Source organism: Cyprinus carpio, chromosome B8 (genome assembly GCF_018340385.1).
Source record: "Cyprinus carpio isolate SPL01 chromosome B8, ASM1834038v1, whole genome shotgun sequence".
Classification (NCBI taxonomy): Eukaryota; Metazoa; Chordata; class Actinopteri; order Cypriniformes; family Cyprinidae; genus Cyprinus; species Cyprinus carpio.
In genome coordinates, this window is record NC_056604.1 from 27,484,592 (window position 1) to 27,503,309 (window position 18,718).

The window sequence follows — 18,718 nt, forward strand, 5'->3', positions numbered from 1 at the left end:
CTGAACTCATTATGTAACACATAAAATATGATTGACTGTGACTACTTCATTTCACAAAAGGAAAAACTCTTGTGGAAATTTTAAATATCTTCCAGAATGCGGCACAATGTTTAGAAGATAGAAACATCCGTAAACAAGGAAAAAATAAAGCAATAAGCCCCTAGAAGCCTTGGTTTACAGTTATTTAGATTTGCTAAGGGGCCTTGTTAGGCACAATGTGGAGCTATATAGAGTATTTTAGAGTATATAAAATAAACACAATAAGGGGGCATGAACTGAGAAATCAAAATCCCATGCTTGTTTGACATACAGTATAAGAGGTCATTGTACTATAAAAGCAGTGTAAGTTTCAGAACTCAAAGCAACAACATCGGCAGAATGGAAAAGGGTTGTTCATTGTGTAGGTGTCGATTTTATTTGTATTTTTGTTTTTGTTTTGGGGAATGCCTCATCATGACCTGTGTCTGAAGCATACAATGAAAAAACACCAACAAGTTGGCTGGCGACAGCCCCTGACGTCACTACCAGTGCAACTATGAATAAATGGGCGCTGGAAGAACACATCATTCACTTCTTCATCTGAAGCTTGAGTCCGAAGCATGGCAGAAAGCTAGAGGACGCAGTGTCTCGTTCCCTACTCAGGGAACCATGGTTACATTCATAACCTGAGACGTTCCCTTTCAAGGGAACTTCGAATTGCGTCCTCTAGGGGTCGCTGTGGGGAACAGTATACCCATTTCCATGGGAGTTGCCCCTGGGACGTTAGATGGCTGTCCGTGACATTATCCCTTATGGCCAAAGGCCTAGGCTACATACCCAAATTACCTGTTAGGGCCTCGGCCCGTGGTAGAGGTCAAGGCTTGGAATCAAGAAAGATTCCTTTAAAGGGATACGGCAAAGAGCCTAGCATTTTATACTAAGTCTTGCCTGTCACACAGGGGCTACCGTTCTTGCATAAGCTTGCTGAAGGAACTGTCTCAACAGATCCCTAGGAGCAACACCCTGTTTAGATAGGTATTCGAGGATACATGGGTGGAGTGGCGCCCAAGATGAACAGGGCTTTTAACAACACAAGAAAGGGCACAAAGCAACCGCTTAAATCCCTCACCATATAGGATTTTAGAAAGAACACAGAGTACTAGCGTGTGAACTTAACCACAGTGTGGATTTTAGAAAGTGTGCAAAGACTTCACGTGCACACTTACCACCATATGGATTTCAGAAAGTACACAGAGCTTAGCGTGTGTGCTTAAAGCTTCCTACGCATTGCAGAGGTGCCGAACCGCATGGGAGAGGCAAGCTCAAATTTACAATCCTCTGGCGAGGGGAGCACTGCCTGAGACAGCATTATACAAGCAGATTCTCGCCAATGCCACGTCTACTTCTCGCTCGATGCATCAGCAAGAAGGGATATCCAGATGACCAGAAGGCCCCTCAGGGCGACCTGGCCAGACATCCAGGAAATTCTTGCAGTGCCGTGCCGGGGGCCTGATGATCAAGAAGGCTCCCGCGGAAGCCTATGACCTGTCCGCATGATCCAGGAAGCATGAAGCCGGAATGAGGGCTATCATACCAGCTGGACATAATATCGACGAGTGAGGAAGCACTGCAAGTCGAGCACCTGGTTCTGAATCCAGCCCGGAAGAACACTGCAAAGAAAGGATTATACACACATAACCACCAGCAAATTAATACATATATCTATATATATAGAATGGATCATACTCACCCACCCTGGTTCCCACGCTGGAGCCCTGCTCAAGAGGAGACTGTAATGCAGGAAGTTCCCACCTAACCTCGGTCAGGTGGAGAGCTGGTGGTTATAGGGGAGTTAGGAAGGGGAAGATAAGGGCAGATGTAAACCCCCCAAAGGGAGCGAGTAGATACTCAAGTATCACTCTGATCCAGATGAAAGCGATGACGCCTTGTCTGGATCACATCCCTTTGCCTATCTTCCTTTGACCTGCGATTCATCCTACACCTACCTGCAGGTGGGGGAGGAGCACGAGCAGCGACACTATCCTTCTGTGTCAGTCTCTGATCCTCAGACCGAGACGGACCAGGATGTTGTTCGGGCTCAGACCTGGATGTTTGTGAAGGATTGAAGGCCGCTGAGTGTGCTTTCACCTCCCTGAACCTCTCGACCACCATCTCAACGGAGGTACCGAAAAATTCGGAAGGCGAGACTGGAGCATCAAGAAGAAAGCCTTACTTTCTTCCTGATATCTGCCAGGTTCACCAACAGATGTCTCCCCGTTAGTACCATGGCCACCATAGACCCGTTAATGGCAGAGGCTGCCTGCTTAATAGCACGGAAGGCGAAATCCATGGTGCGGCGCAACTCAGCTACCTCATCCTGAAACCGTTTTTGCGCATCATCTCGATTTTGCATACTCGTATGCTGGAATCAATGGATGCGTGAGGAAAACGGCCTCTTCCATTTCTACTCGATCTCTGTATGGAGATCAGGAAGAAATGGTAGGCTCACCTGAGCTGGAGGGCTATGGCCAGAAAGATAACGCTCATTGAGATGACCTCGCGGCGTCACCTTCTTAGCACACTTCCACGGCAAGTCCAACCTTGCCGCAGCGTGATCCAAAGCCTCCAACAGCTCGCGGGAAGCAGATGTCTGCCCCTCTTTCCTTGAAAAGAGAGACAACCGAGAGCGGAGGTTTTTTTTTTTGAAAAAGCTTTCACAAATGCACGCAAATTGCCCCTTCAAGGACATTGCGTGCGTGCTATTATCCCAAAACAAACAATGCAGAGATTGTGTGTGTCATCGGGTATCAAATAATGATGACATGGATGCACACATCCTCTAAACGTTTTGCTAATGCTTGCTTTGCAAGGAGGAAGTCTTAAGAGAAGACTTCTCAATGTGGTTATCGCGACCCGGAGCATGCATTCAGCTCCCACAGGAGCTAAACACAACACACACACAGCACGCGAGCCGTGTGAACTGCTGGTATCAGAGCAAAGCCTCTGGCGAGAAACATGCACTCCTAAACGCGGTATGCTTCAAACAAAATGGTCAGTGAAGACAAAGAAGAGAATGACGTGTTCTCCCGGCGCCTCTTTATCCATAGTCGCACCGGTAGTGACGTCAGGGGCTGACGCCGGCCAACTTGTTGGTGTTTTTTCATTGTATGCTTCAGACACGGGTCATGATGAGGCGTTCCCCATAGCGACCCCTAGAGGACGCAGTTCAAAGTTCCCTTGAAAGGGAACAGCTTTTATTGAAACCGAGTTACTAAAACAACACTTTTTTTATGTCCTCCTCTTTATTATTTCCTCCTATTTAGACATTCTTTGTCACTAGTTTGTTTGTTTCTGTTTATATGTCAATAAATCAAGCCAGTGACTAATAAATGAACTTCACATTGTTCCTCTTAGGAATACAGCATTGAAATCACCCGTTACTTTGTGTTGTTTAATAAATCTGATAACATTATACTATTGTAACATTTATAAAAACATATGATCGACGTCCAGAAACATAGCAAGGAGATCAGTAAAATAATCCATGTGACATCAGGGGTTCAACCATAATATTACGAATCTACGAGAATATTTTTTGTGTGCAAAAAAAAAAAAAAAAAAAAGAAGAAGTTTATTCAACAATTCGTCTCCTCTACGTCACCCTAAGCGCCATTTTGGAGAGTATCCAATGAGCGCAAATAGCATATGTTGTTCTGTGTCAGCTGGGCCACAGGAATATGTTTTCTGTGTTGTTTGTGCTTTGATTTGAATGAAAACAACATATTTGTGTGGCACAGCTGATGTCTTAATTAATCTTGAATGTGTAGTAAATCTTCCAATTCTATTGAAAATGTTTACAATCTTTGGAGGCAATTTTCTCAGAAACAGGTTTTTATGACAGCTGCCAGTTCATGTAATTTAATGACTTTTGGTTTACAGATGTTTGCCATTTTATTTATACATTGACAACAGTTTGGAGACATAATCATTTAAAACGACAATTGAATATTATTGCTACACACATATATATTTAAATATATATTAAAAAATATTATTTTTTCTTTTTATAATTTTATCTAACATTAAAGTTTTTAAATATACTTTTATATTGTAATAATTTCACATGAAATATTCAAATTAAGGTATAAACAACATGAAGACAGTATATTTTTGATATTTATTTAGTGGCATCTTTTTTATGACGAATGCTGGTGTCAAAAAATTGATTATAGTCATTCAATATTACAGTATAAATGAGAGCTATCATTTTTAACATTTATTAGACTTTAAAAATAACTTTTAATTTAACTTAAAATGATCTTCACATAAACCTTTTACAATAAATGTCATGTTTAGCTACCTGTGCCCTCCAGCAAGTAGGAAATATGCAGGAATGTAATAAAGTTATCAAACACTAAATTCTAAATTAAATAGATGAATTCTTAAAGCTACAAAAGTTTTTGATTTTCTTTTTTCTTTTGTTCTTTGATTAACAGACATCACAGCAGCTGGGTTGTTATGTTTTTGCTATTTCTTTAAGAGCTGCCGCTGCTAAACGTGATGCGGATTTGACGCACATTGTATTTTCTCACAACCTTTTATATATAATTGCGCATTAATATGAAATGATATACATTTGTGCATGCAATTGAAGAGCACATGTTACAAGCACAGTATAACGGCAGACAGGAGAGAATAATTAGTTTCTACTGACATATTGCCTGAAAACATCTCATCTGACCGCAGTTTACTGATGTTTTGCTTAAGCTCCTCGTCACCTGTACCGTTTTCTGCAATCTATATATATATATTTATTTATTTATTTCCACACTATATTTTATATTTATGTCCTCATTTGTAAGTTGCTTTAAATAAATTATATATATAAAAAAAATTACACATGTATTGGAACCACTTTAAGCTACTCGCATGTAAATGAACACAGTTCCACAATTCACTCTAAAACACAGCACATTTAATTTGAAAATCGCATTATATAATAATCACAATAAGCTATATCCTGATTCCAGTTTTATTTTGAATAATTGTACAGACCTCTACATACATACACACACACACACATACAGTATATATTTGTGTATACCCCAGGCGCTAGCCCATAAGACCCTCGTTCTCCTGCTGGGAGTGGATCCTTCCAAACAGCTTGACCATCCCCTGCCCACCGCCCACCCTCATGTCACCTACGCTTATATGAAGTACATGTGGAAGAGCTCTCGCAAGGTAAACACTCACACACTCACTTATAATGCTCTTAAAACAAGCAATTCCCTTTGCAGTGCCCCTGGGAAATATTTTCAATCATGTACAGTCAAGTACAGATTCTTACTGCTTGAAGGAAGCCATCCATTAGCATTCCCATTCATCTTAACAGCAGTTGCTTATATGGTGCATACAGTACTGGAAGTATATGACTTGCATTCTCCAGTCATAGCTCATGGCCAATCAATTCCACAGACAGGTTGTTTTGAGCAAATCACCAAAGCCATAAATGGCATTGGCAAATCACATTAGAGTCACATGAAAATTACATCATGACAACACCGATTTGCATTTTTTATAATATTTAGAGTTTACATTTGCTTGCAAAGAATTTTATTTTGTCAGAATTAGGATTGTTGGCCCTTTGTTGCATTGTGTCTACTGACCACCAGAGCCTCTGGGCTGTTGGCACACATGGCACAGGTAGACGCATAGAGCATGTAGTGACTCCTAGGGCCCCAGGGCCTTTTATTGTAAAGAACACTTGCACAATGTCCATCAAATGAGATGAAGCAGCTCAATTTAGCACTTTTTGGAATGCTGTGTAAATATTTTTCAAATTATGCAAGACGTCAAATACTTGTTTCCTGTTACATAAATGAGACTTGTGGCTTCCATTTAGTTTGTCAAATGGCTTAATTTTACATGACTGTAATAGGTTTTGGGAAATTCCTCCCGTCAACAACATTCCATGTGCCATTAGTAGCCTTTCATATAAGACCAATGAAAGCACTCCTTCATGAGAGGAAGACAGACTCCTTCAAAAAAAATCCTTGAATTAGTTTCTCCTCGCTTAAAAACATCCTTGTTTTTTTTTTAAGGAAAAACTCTACTGTCTGTGATGATGTAACAAGACGAGTGGAAAGGCTTTACCTTTCCAGCTTTACAGTCTTACCTCTTTTTACTCTGCGCTGTGAAGAGCAGTCACCTTTTAGAGTATTGGCAAATGGACATGGTACAATATTTTGAGATTTTATGTCCAACTCTCATATAAATAAACGAAACTTAAATAACTCCACACAAAAGTTACAAACGTAAGTAATAACAGTGTCTCTCTCTCTCTTGTTAACTTAAGCTTGAAATTGCATTATTTACTTCTCGGGGTACAGTTTAGCAAGATTTTTAAGGATCCTAAAGTTATTTCCCAGTTAGAAAGGGATTTTGTGTCACACCACAGGACAATAATTACACAGGTAAAGCAATAATGACAAAACGCGGATAACGAGGGGGCGGGGCAAGGGAACGAGACAACACAAGCACATGACCCAAAGACAAGGCCATGTGCTTGCACACAAAACACGGGTCTGTCATGATCCTGCCTCAAGACTAGAGAAAATCAAGGACACGAGGGCAGAATCATGACAGAAAATCAATGTAAAAACATAAAATAAGATATTTTTTAAGAATGTAGGTAACCAAACAGTAGCTTTCCCCAGAACCTGTTTATAGTTTATGCACACATTTTCTTATTGGAAAAAAAAATGTATCTTATTATGTTGAGCGCATGAGTTTTTATGCACATTTTTAGAATTAAGGCGTATCTTGGCATTTCCATTCAACCTTTTTTTATGCACTATCCCAGAATATACGTAAAATAGGTTGATGGAAACATAATTAATGATGACAGAATTTTCATTTTTGGGTGAACTATCTCTTTAAGGACAGTACAATTACGTCACATCAACATCCCATAGTACAGCTTGTTACTGGAGTCTTATGTCTGCAAGAGATTACGTAAGTACTGGCTAAGTACGAGGCACTGAGAATCATAGACCAAACCAGAGAGCCAGTCCCAATCCACTTCACAGTGTTGTGTTAAAATTACGGGCATACACACATGGACCCGTCAGCCTCACTCAGATATTCCTGTGAAGAGATAAGGAAACAAAAAATATAATAACTAAAACAGATTGAATTTTAAATTGCAAATTTCCATATTAATAGAAATAACAAAACAAAATTGACTATGTTGTCTGTTGGATGACCTGCTCTTAATGTTGGTACTGAATTGGTGTTACTGAAGGAAAATATCAGTTTTAATGGAGTCTATAGGAAATTGGGTGTTATGGTAATGCTCATGACTGGCAACTGGGAGAAGTCATCACCATTGTTCCAGGGAAGCGGTCTGTATAATAAACATACTGTCTAAATATAACTGGAAAATTTAGTGTTCACTATTGTCCTCTTGTGTTATCAACACACTCTTTTCTTGTTTAATACTATATGCTCAGGGCTTTAAGTTCCCCCGGCACCGTGCCGGATTTCCGACGTGCAGCAGTTGGCTGCGTGAAAAAATAATCATACATTTTAAAAAAATCTTGTTGATTTATATCACTTTCGAGTCCATGAGTTCACCTACCAACGGTATGAGAGGAGCAGCTTTAACTCTCAACCAAACTAACATTACTAGCCAATCAGAATGTTTTGCTCTTATAAACAGGAGATGCTCATAATAGTATCCAACTGCAGATTCGCAGCCCTGATGAATAGAGAAGCGCGACAAAAAGCTGTGAGGCACAATGGTCAAAGATGTCCATCTAGTGCACATTTACATAGAAAAGCTCTTTATAAAGCAGCAGAGCTTTGTAAACAGTTAAGAGTAATCATCTCATCTCCATAAGAATGATATGATTGCCAGAACAAATTTACTGGGATTTTTGAAAAGATCCTGTTCACACATGATCTCCTAATGGTAACTTACCGGTAATTTACCAGTAAAGACTGTATGTGTGAAAAAGACTAAACTCTTCCTCTGTATATGCTGTGAATTTGAATTAAGGTTCATCTGGAAAAACAGTATGCAGTATCTCATTAGATTTGTAAAGTAAATCATTTATAAACATTTGCTAACACTGGAGAATACATCAACCTATGTCTAAATATGTCACATATTGTACATCGCGATTTCAAAAGAAAAGTTTTTGCATGTGGCCAAAATATTAAAATTGAATGGATTTAAACATCTTTAATAATGCTGTAAAGGGAATCATCACCAGGCCGTTGGCGCCCTCTGCAGGTATTTTTTTAATACAAACCCGATTCCAAAAAAGTTGGGACACTGTACAAATTGTGAATAAAAACAGAATGCAATGATGTGGAAGTTTCAAATTTCAATATTTTATTCAGAATACAAAATAGATGACATATCAAATGTTTAAACTGAGAAAATGTATCATTTTAAGGGAAAAATAAGTTGATTTAAAATTTCATGGCATCAACACATCTGAAAAAAGTTGGGACAAGGCCATGTTTATGCCACTTGTGTGGCATCCCCTCTTTTTATAACAGTCTGCAAACGTCTGTGGACTGAGGAGACAAGTTGCTCAAGTTTAGGAATAGGAATGTTGTCCCATTCTTGTCTAATACAGGCTTCTAGTTGCTCAACTGTCTTAGGTCTTCTTTGTCACATCTTCCTCTTTATGATGCACCAAATGTTTTTTATGGGTGAAAGATCTGGACTGCAGGCTGGGCATTACAGTACCCGGATCCTTCTTCTATGCAGCCATGATGTTGTACAGTAATTGATGCAGTATGTGGTCTGGCATTGTAATGTATGAAAATGCAAGGTCTTCCCTGAAAGAGACGACGTTTGGATGGGAGCATATGTTTGTTCTAGAACTTGGATATACCTTTCAGCATTGATGGTGCCTTTCCAGATGTGTAAGCTGCCCATGCCACACACACTCATGCAACCCCATACCATCAGAGATGCAGGCTTCTGAACTGAGCGCTGATAACAACTTGGGTTGTCTTTGTCCTCTCTAGTCCGCTTGACATGGCGTCCCAGTTTACCAAAAAGAACCTTAAATTTTGATTCGTCTGACCACAGAACAGTTTTCCACTTTGCCACAGTCCATTTTAAATGAGCCTTGGCCCAGAGAAAACGGCTGTGCTTCTGGATCATGTTTAGATATGGCTTCTTTTTTGACCTATAGAGTTTTAGCCGGCAATGGCGAATGGCACGGTGGATTGTGTTCACCGACAATGTTTTCTGGAAGTATTCCTGAGCCCATGTTGTGACTTCCATTAGAGTAGCATTCCTGTATGTGATGCAGTGCCGTCTAAGGGCCCGAAGATCACGGGCATCCAGTAAGGTTTTCCGGCCTTGACCCTTACGCACAGAGATTGTTCCAGATTCTCTGAATCTTTGGATGATATTATGCACTGTAGATGATGAAAACTTCAAACTCTTTTTACTCTGAGAAACTCCTTTCTAATATTGCTCCACTATTTTCGCCGCAGCATTGGGGGAATTGATCCTCTTACCATCTTGACTTTTGAGAGACACTGCCACTCTGAGAGGCTCTTTTTATACCCAATCATGTTGCCAATTGACCTAATAAGTTGCAAATTGGTCCTCCAGATGTTCCTTATATGTACATTTAACTTTTCCGGCCTCTTATTGCTACCTGTCCCAACTTTTTTGGAATGTGTAGCTCTCATGAAATCCTAAATGAGCCAATATTTGGCATGACATTTCAAAATGTCTCAATTTCAACATTTGTTTATGAGATTTGTAAATTATTCCATTCCTTTTTTACTCACAATTTGTACAGTGTCCCAACTTTTTTGGAATCAGGTTTGTACATAATGGACTTAAGTTGGCTATGTTCATATTATGTATAGGCATATTACATTATGTATTTTAACATTGTTGTTCAATAAAGTCATGCAATTTCTTGGTTTTGATATTTTATTTGAACCAATTATTATTGCCATATCATTAGTTCATATATAAATAGACATACTAAAGCCTGATTTTCACTTAGGTCTGTTTGTATTACTAAAAAATATCAGATTACTCAGTTGTCAAAATAATCAGTAGATTACAGCTGCAAAGAAGACAATAATACAAAACTGGTTCACTCCTCACATGTGTGCAAAAATATTTTGGATTCACAGCCTCCTTAAAATAGTGATTTGTGAACATACAACAGCACGAAAGAACAGGGCTAAACCTAGTATCATTGATGCATGGCAAGGTTTTTTTTTTTTTTAACCAAAATTTTGGATTATATAAAGGAATGACTATAAAAAGCTGTTGTTGTTGTTGTTGTTGTTGTTGTTGTTGTTGTTGTTTTTTTTCTTTTAGATTGTAAAAATATTGATATGTCTGTTGCTTCCCCTTCCCTGTTTTGTTTGTTTGAATGGATGTTGTTTTGTTGAATCAAAAATCAAAAAAGTTGATCACAAAAAAAAAGAAATCAGTAGATTACTTGATTAATAAAATAATCATTAGTTACAGCCCTAGATTAGTTAAATATTTCTAAATACAACTGCATTGTATCCTTTCAAATGTTAAAGTTGCCTGCCACAGTCATTGCATGCTTTGCGTGTGCTGCCTCGGCCTGCCCCCAGAAAACTTTCAGGCTCAGGATTTTTTAGTTTTTTTTGCTTTAACCCCTGTATGCTAATACTAAATGCTTTGACACAATCTGTATTGTATAAAGCTATACAGTCGTGGCCAAAAGTTTTGAGAATTAAATAAATATTGGAAATTGGAAAAGTTGCTGCTTAAGTTTTTATAATAGCAATTTGCATATACTCCAGAATGTTATGAAGAGTGATCAGATGAATTGCATAGTCCTTTGCAATGAAAATTAACTTAATCCCAAAAAAACCTTTCTACTGCATTTCATTGCTGTCATTAAAGGACCTGCTGAGATCATTTCAGTAATCATCTTGTTAACTCAGGTGAGAATGTTGACGAGCACAAGGCTGGAGATCATTATGTCAGGCTGATTGGGTTAGAATGGCAGACTTGACATGTTAAAAGGAGAAATCATTGCTTGAAATCATTGTTCTTCCGTTGTTAACCATGGTGACCTGCAAAGAAATGCGTGCAGCCATCATCGCGTTGCATAAGAATGGCTTCACAGGCAAGGATATTGTGGCTGCTAAGATTGCACCTAAATCAACAATTTATAGGTTCATCAAGAACTTCAAGGAAAGAGGTTCAATTCTTGTAAAGAAGGCTTCAGGGTGTCCAAGAAAGTTCAGCAAGCGCCAGGATCGTCTCCTAAAGAGGATTCAGCTGCGGGATCGGAGTGCCACCAGTGCAGAGCTTGCTCAGGAATGGCAGCAGGCAGGTGTGAGCGCATCTGCACGCACATTGAGGCAAAGACTTTTGGAAGATGGCCTGGTGTCAAGAAGGGCAGCAAAGAAGCCACTTCTCTCCAAAAAAAAAACATCAGGGACAGATTGATCTTCTGCAGAAAGTATAGTGAATGGACTGCTGAGGACTGGGGCAAAGTCATATTCTCCGATGAAGCCCCTTTCCGATTGTTTGGGGCATCTGTAAAAAGGCTTGTCCGGAGAAGAAAAGGTGAGCGCTAACATCAGTCCTGTGTCATGCCAACAAAAAAGCATCCTGACACCATTCATGTGTGGGGTTGCTTCTCATCCAAGGGAGTGGGCTCACTCACAATTCTGCCCAAAAACACAGCCATGAATAAAGAATGGTACCAAAACACCCTATAACAGCAACTTCTTCCAACAGCCCAACAACAGTTTGGTGAAGAACAATGCATTTTCCAGCACGATGGAGCACCGTGCCATAAGGCAAAAGTGATAACTAAGTGGCTCGGGGACCAGAATGTTGAAATTTTGGGTCCATGGCCTGGAAAAACTCCCCAGATCTTAATCCCATTGAGAACTTGTGGTCAATCCTCAAGAGGCGGGTGGACAAACAAAAACCCACTAATTCTGACAAACTCCAAGAAGTTATTATGAAAGAATGGGTTGCTATCAGTCAGGATTTGGCCCAGAAGTTGATTGAGAGCATGCCCAGTCGAATTGCAGAGGTCCTGAAAAAGAAGGGCCAACACTGGCAAATACTGACTCTTTGCATAAATGTCATGTAATTGTCAATAAAAGCCTTTGAAACATATGAAGTGCTTGTAATTATATTTCAGTACATCACAGAAACAACTGAAACAAAGATCTAAAAGCAGTTTAGCAGCAAACTTTTTGAAAACGACTATTTATGTAATTCTCAAAACTTTTGGCCACGACTGTATATAAATAAAGGTGACTTACCTTGACTGTATAAAAATGTCTTATACAAGTTAGTAATGATTACTTGCATGATATATTTTGTCATTTGTTCTATTTCCATCTCTCTCAGATCGATGCATTCCAGCATATGCAGCACTTTGAGCAGGGAATGCAACAGCAAGCACAACATGCTATCGCAGCTGAAGACCAGCAGCACAAACTGGAGCTACACAAGCTAATGGCACGGTCAGTAACCATATGCCCACACTTTTAGTTGATTTTACTTGAAAACTGCATAAAACCATATTGAATTGGTACGTTACCATATCGAAGTGATACAAGCTAGCGTTGTTCACAACCCCATGCACATGAACATTATAATGTTTTAAACTGTGCACCAACAGAAGCACCCAAATTAAGTACTAATTCTGTGAACCAGCACAAAAAGCATAATTTTTTTTCTCAAACCATGTAAGCGCAAACCCTACCCACACAGACAATTCTAAAGATTTAATCTGTCGTGTCAGTCACAGTACACAGCAAAATTGCAAGTGTTAATTTAACTCTAGCAGAGTTAAAATCAACTCCGAAAAAGTGCGCATATTGTCCCAATCTTTTCAGAGTTACTTTAACACTCTTCAAAGAGTTACATGTTTAACACTATGAATGAGTTATATGTACATGGTATAGAGTTAAAAAACAACTCTGGTCCACACCACAGAGTGTTGATTTTTCCTTAACACCAGTGTTAAGAGTTACAATTTAACAGCTTTAAGATAGATTTTAACTCTTGATATTTTAACTCCAGTGTAGTTAGCATAACAATAACTCTCCTGCACAGCAAAAAAGCCAGTGAACAACTAACTCAATTCAAGTCAAATTTAACACTCCTGGAATGTATATATGACAATAAATAAATTAATCCACAAATCAATACATGTTTACATTTATTTATTTAAATTGAAACATTGTAACTTTATCCCTGCACCAAAATGTCTTCACATTCAGTGTTTTCAATAAATGTAACCAACATGTTCTTACAAAAATTAAAACAATGTTAAAGCAAATCAGTGTGAAGGCAAAAAATACGTATTCTTATTTGGTCCATATGTATTCTGAATTTCATTAGGTTTATCCACCTTTTTCCTGACATAAAAATGGGTGCCACCATTTGTAAATTCTATGGGTGTAGCTTCCGGTCTCATTTGCATCCAGCTATTTCTAGCTATACAAAACAGTTTGTTTTGCTGCTTGATACTGACAACTGATGTGTCCTATCATACTATTTTAATGTTATCTATATTAAGAACACACTTGTTTGTAATGCAAACAGTTTTACCGTTTACTGCACGTTGTTATTCTCCTCGTTATAGCAGCTAATGAAACGGAAGTCTCACCCATAGACTTACTTCCGCGTTGAGTAAAAAGGTGGAAAGTGCTTACATTTATCTGCTTAGACCACAGCATCTCATTCATTACCATCAACCATGAATTCCGGGCCGTACTTATCTGATGCGGGGCCCGGTGCAAAGTAGGGAGCGTTCCTGGGGTGGGGGGCTCATTCAGTCCATTTACCCCTCAAGTGCGGAGTCCGGTGCGACCGCACCAGTTGCACCCCCCTAAGGACGGCCCTGGCTGAATGTATGTTACTGATCACTGAACAAAGTCTGTGCCAATGGCGTTTGGACCTCCTTGGAGAGAGTAGTGTCTTTCTTTTTTTCAGGACGAAAAGACGTGGTTCTCTGCAGTTTTCAGCTAAGCAAGAAATCCACTCCCACTTGCAGCATCACAAAAGTGCTCCTGTAAAATTGGGGAGAAAAAAACAGAATCATTTCACATCCATTTATCAAAGCTATTATTAACAAGTAAAATATCAGAGACAATTATCAATTACAAAACAATAATAGTTTAATCAAAACATTTGCCCAAAAATTCTGTCATCATTTTTTTTTTATCTTCATGTGATTCCAAACCTGTATGACATACATGTCTTACATGGTGTCTGTGGAACGGCATGAGTATAAGTAAACAACAATTCAGGGGAACAATTTGTTTTAAGGGTTAATTCACCCCAAAAAATAAAAATGATGTCATCATTTATTTACCTGACTGTTGGTCTCTGTGCGTGAATGTGCGTTCATGAGACTCTATTAGCAAAGCAATTCAATCTAACGCAACCAGGAAAAGCACACAAGTTGTGAACAATCAAGATGAATAAAAACACAAAATAAAATAAAAAGGTAAATATATCTGCTGTGCTCATTGCAACAGGAAGTGATCCCGTTCATCTGTCAGCTTTCATTTTGACTGTCATGACAACCGAAGCTCCAGTCAGAGTCACATTTTTATCAATCTTGAATTTTTTTATTTTTTTTTCTTTCAGAACTTGTGTGCAATTCAGAGTGAACTGAACTAATAGAGTCTCATGAACACTCATGCACAGAGATCAACAAACAAGTCAGGATGTTTGTTAAATAATATGAAAAAGTTCAGTATGTTTCTCACCAAACCTTATTGTATACCTGCAGAAAACTTGGAATATACATCACATGATACATAAGACCACTCCATTATACTGTTGCTTCTATTTTAACAGCTTGATGTTATTCGCCATAGACTGACATTATATGGGCAAGCATATTCGGGACATTTTATTTTAATCTCCTTTTGTGGTCTGACGAAGAAACATATGACATAAGACAAATTAAAGGGTGAGTAAATGATTATTTAAATCTGAACTATCCCTTTAATTAAAAGCATTTAACTCACTGTAAATGTATAAATTTTTGTTGTAAAAAGAAAGTCCTTCTTACTGGAAAATACGTTGCGATTCCTGAATTCCATGCTGATCTCATTGCGCTGAGGCAGGGCTCTGTCTATCAAAATGAATGCACATAAACGGGACAGCAGATAAATAAATGACAGTACAAGCATACCAAAAAAATCATATCTAATCTGTAGTTCATGCTACCCATGTGTCATATTCCAATTCTTGTGAGGGCACAAATTCACTTTGAATTGTGAACAATTTAACTGATGAAGTATAGAGTTTGAGTATATTGAAAAGTTATTTACAAATATATACAAATGCATATACATAGGCACGCACAGCATACAAATATCATTACTAAATATTATTTTATGAAATGCATACAATAAATGATGTAAAACACTTACTTTCGGTGTTTTCCTTGATAAAACCAACTTCCCCATCTGCTCCGCTTCCAGTGAAAGAATCTAACGTTATCTCTCTGAGGAAAGTGTAGGAGCGCACAACATATGTCGCTATAAATCAATATGATGTTATAAAATAGATATTTTAAATGAGGTAAAATGCTTACTTCTGGTCTTACTTACTTACCCGCGTCTGCACTGCATAGCAATTCAAATCTGTGAGAGACGGTTAGGCTCATTTAGGCGCGCACAGCATTTAAATATCGTCTTAAGTAAAATCATCTTATAAAATATATGTAAACGAGGTAAAACACTTACTTATGGTGTTTTCATTTGATAAAACCAAATTCCCCGTCTTCTCCCCATCGTAAGTGAAAGAAAATATCTCTCTTGAGAAAAAGTTTTGGAGAGAACAGCACATAAATCGCTCAACAGCTCAACACACACAACACTCAACAGTGTTAATAAAGGTATCTCTGCGTATTTACACTGGCCAGAGGGGGCTGTTTACACTAGTTAGTGTTAATCCTTTAAAATTCAACACCACAACTTTAACACTTTACTCTAAAAGTACCCAACACTAGGATTTCAACACTGAAGATTTTGCTGTGTACTGATTGACTGCACAAACAAATACTAACCCCCAATCCTTACCTTCACCCTGACCTTAATCATTTGTAGAACATTCTGATAGATTAGTGACATTACTGCTTGTTACAATCCAATGAAAAATCCGAGGTAATTTTTTTCTGAACTCTGAGGTGAACCCATGAAACCCATGATAACTGCATGAATTAGTTAACCAATGAAATCAGGGTGGAGGTTGTTATTTCAGGCAATGTAGAAATCCTGGCCAGGATGTGTCCTGGGAAAATGGCACGTTTGATCACCCTAGTCATTATGTACTTAAAGACTGAAGACGTCTAAACTACATCAGTGGTTCTTAATCCCGTTTATGAGTACCCGCACTCTGCACATTTCGCATGTCTCCCTTAATTAACACACCTGATTCAGATAGTCAGCTTCATGAACTGAACTGAGTTAATGCTGAGTTCACATTGCACGATTTTCAAAGTCGTCGGAACACTGTTTTCACACTGCAAGACTATCTGGGGTAGCATTCAGTTGCTGCTGTGTTCACATTGCACGATGGATCAGCGACAGGAGGTTACACAATACACACTGCATGACTTTACAATAGGGAGAATCGCCGACAACTCTGTCTGGTCCGAAAACTACAGCCAAATGCACACGAGAAGTGATAAGGAAATGATAAAAACCCGAATTTTTCACAGACATCTGCGACAGTCTGCGGTTCTCTTAAATTGTGTCCTTGATTAGTCAGACTGCGTGATTGTCACTTGCGTGAACAAGCACCGAATTGCCTCTGATTTCCGGGCATCTGTCAGCCATTTCACGAAACCTGACGGCGAGTGAAAATCTGGGAAAAAAACATGCAATGTGAACTCAGCATAATGGAGACCTACAAAATGTGCAGAGTGGGTGGTGACCACTATCAGGTTTTGGAACCAACACCTACTGGCAACAGGAACCGTCATATTTTACACTGTGATTCACTCCACCTGTGCCAAAATGTGAAGCTGCCTGCTGCTCTAATTGTTAATTTTTTACTTATTTGAAAACATGTTTGCTGGTTATCTTGTTTCATTTATTGTAGAATGTTTTGTTATCATTACTGTATTGCATGTTAAAATTCTTTTAGAATTCTTTTTTCAGTAGTCATCAGATTTCAGTAGTCAGTATATCAGATTATGCTTCTTCATAAGCACTATGGGTAAATGTATCTAAAAGCATATGCAACTGCTTGGCCACATGTTTTATGATGTTCTTTAGCATTATCTTTGACAGTGTGCTGTTAACTCATTTGTGCATGCAACGTTCTCTTCCAAGGTTTTACGGTTTCCTCCCTTTTATTGGCCAGTTTTCCATTTAGTCTCCCTTCAAAATAACTTTCCATCGCTCTCTGACTCTTCTAGACCCAGTTGTTTTCTGAGGCCAGAGATTGTTCCACCTAAATTATGATTCAGGACATTTACTGGAACAAGGACAACAAAGACAAAGGGGATTTGTTTAACTGATCCATGAGATCATTAAAATGAAATTAGAAAATCTTGGAGATTGCAAAAAGTAATGAGTTTTTGATGTACTAGATGGACTGGTGTATTGACTTCACACAACGATGTGGCTCTTGTCTTGGAGTTTCTTTCAGATAAATTCTTAAAAGCTGCTCTTAGAATTTTTTGCAAACACATTTTGGCAAAAGATATTGTCCAGTATGTATGGCTGAGCTATATCTCTTTATGTATCTGCTTATCTCATTGACTGAGTGTCTCAGAACACCACTGCTTTTCTAATGAACACCAAGCATGAGAAAGTTTTATTTTTGAAAGTTTTATTTCTCTGTAACATTCTCTGAATAAGTTACTGAATGCCAAATGGTCATTGGTTCTTGCATTTGTTGTTACTAGTATAGATGCAAATGGCAGCTAGAAGAAAGTTTCACACAGTTTGTACAGTATTAATAGCTTTTATTTATTTATTGGAACCTGACAAATATGGTTACAATTAACTGTTTTTGTTTCAGAAAAAAATAACAAAAAATAACAGCTTAAGGCCTATAGAGCATTGCAGTATACCAGTATTAGAAACGGTAAGAGTTTGGACGAGGAGCTGCACAGCTTACTCTGACATTAAAGGGTCTCATTCTGATCACAAATTTACAAGACTGGTCATAACTTTTTTAATTCAGTTATGAAAAGATAGATTGGTCTTATTTCTATTGAAAAAGTAAGACTGATAACCAGTGTTGGGAAGGTAGCTTTGGAAATGTAATAAATTACAGATTACAAGTTACCCTACTTAAAATGTAATAGTAGTTTAACTTTTTCAATTACTTTATTTTTTGTGTATGTTTTTTTTTTTTTTTTTTTTTTTTTTTTTTTTATATTTTTATGGTGAATGTTTATTTTCAACTGTTAATCATTTTCAAACATTTACACCATGCAGGGGTTAACCTAACAGTAGTGCTCAACACTGTCAGACTTTCAAAATCCATCACTTGAAATAAGGTTATCAAATTTGAACACATCCACCACAAAATCAGACTTTAGTACCGCCTTTTACTTTGAGATTGATCTGAAGTTCAATGCAGATTTAAAATCATAAGAAGTTGTTTACTGATACTGTTTTTGAAACCAAATCTTTGCATAACTACAGGAAACACTGCACCTAACAATGGTCTGGGGAAAAATAGTTAATTTAAAAAGAA

The 18,718-nt window shown here is 38.2% G+C and overlaps 1 pseudogene; it reads left to right on the plus strand.

The window, feature by feature from the left end:
- LOC109095498 overlaps window positions 1-18,718 on the plus strand; it is a 143,355-nt pseudogene that overhangs the window by 5,383 nt on the left and 119,254 nt on the right.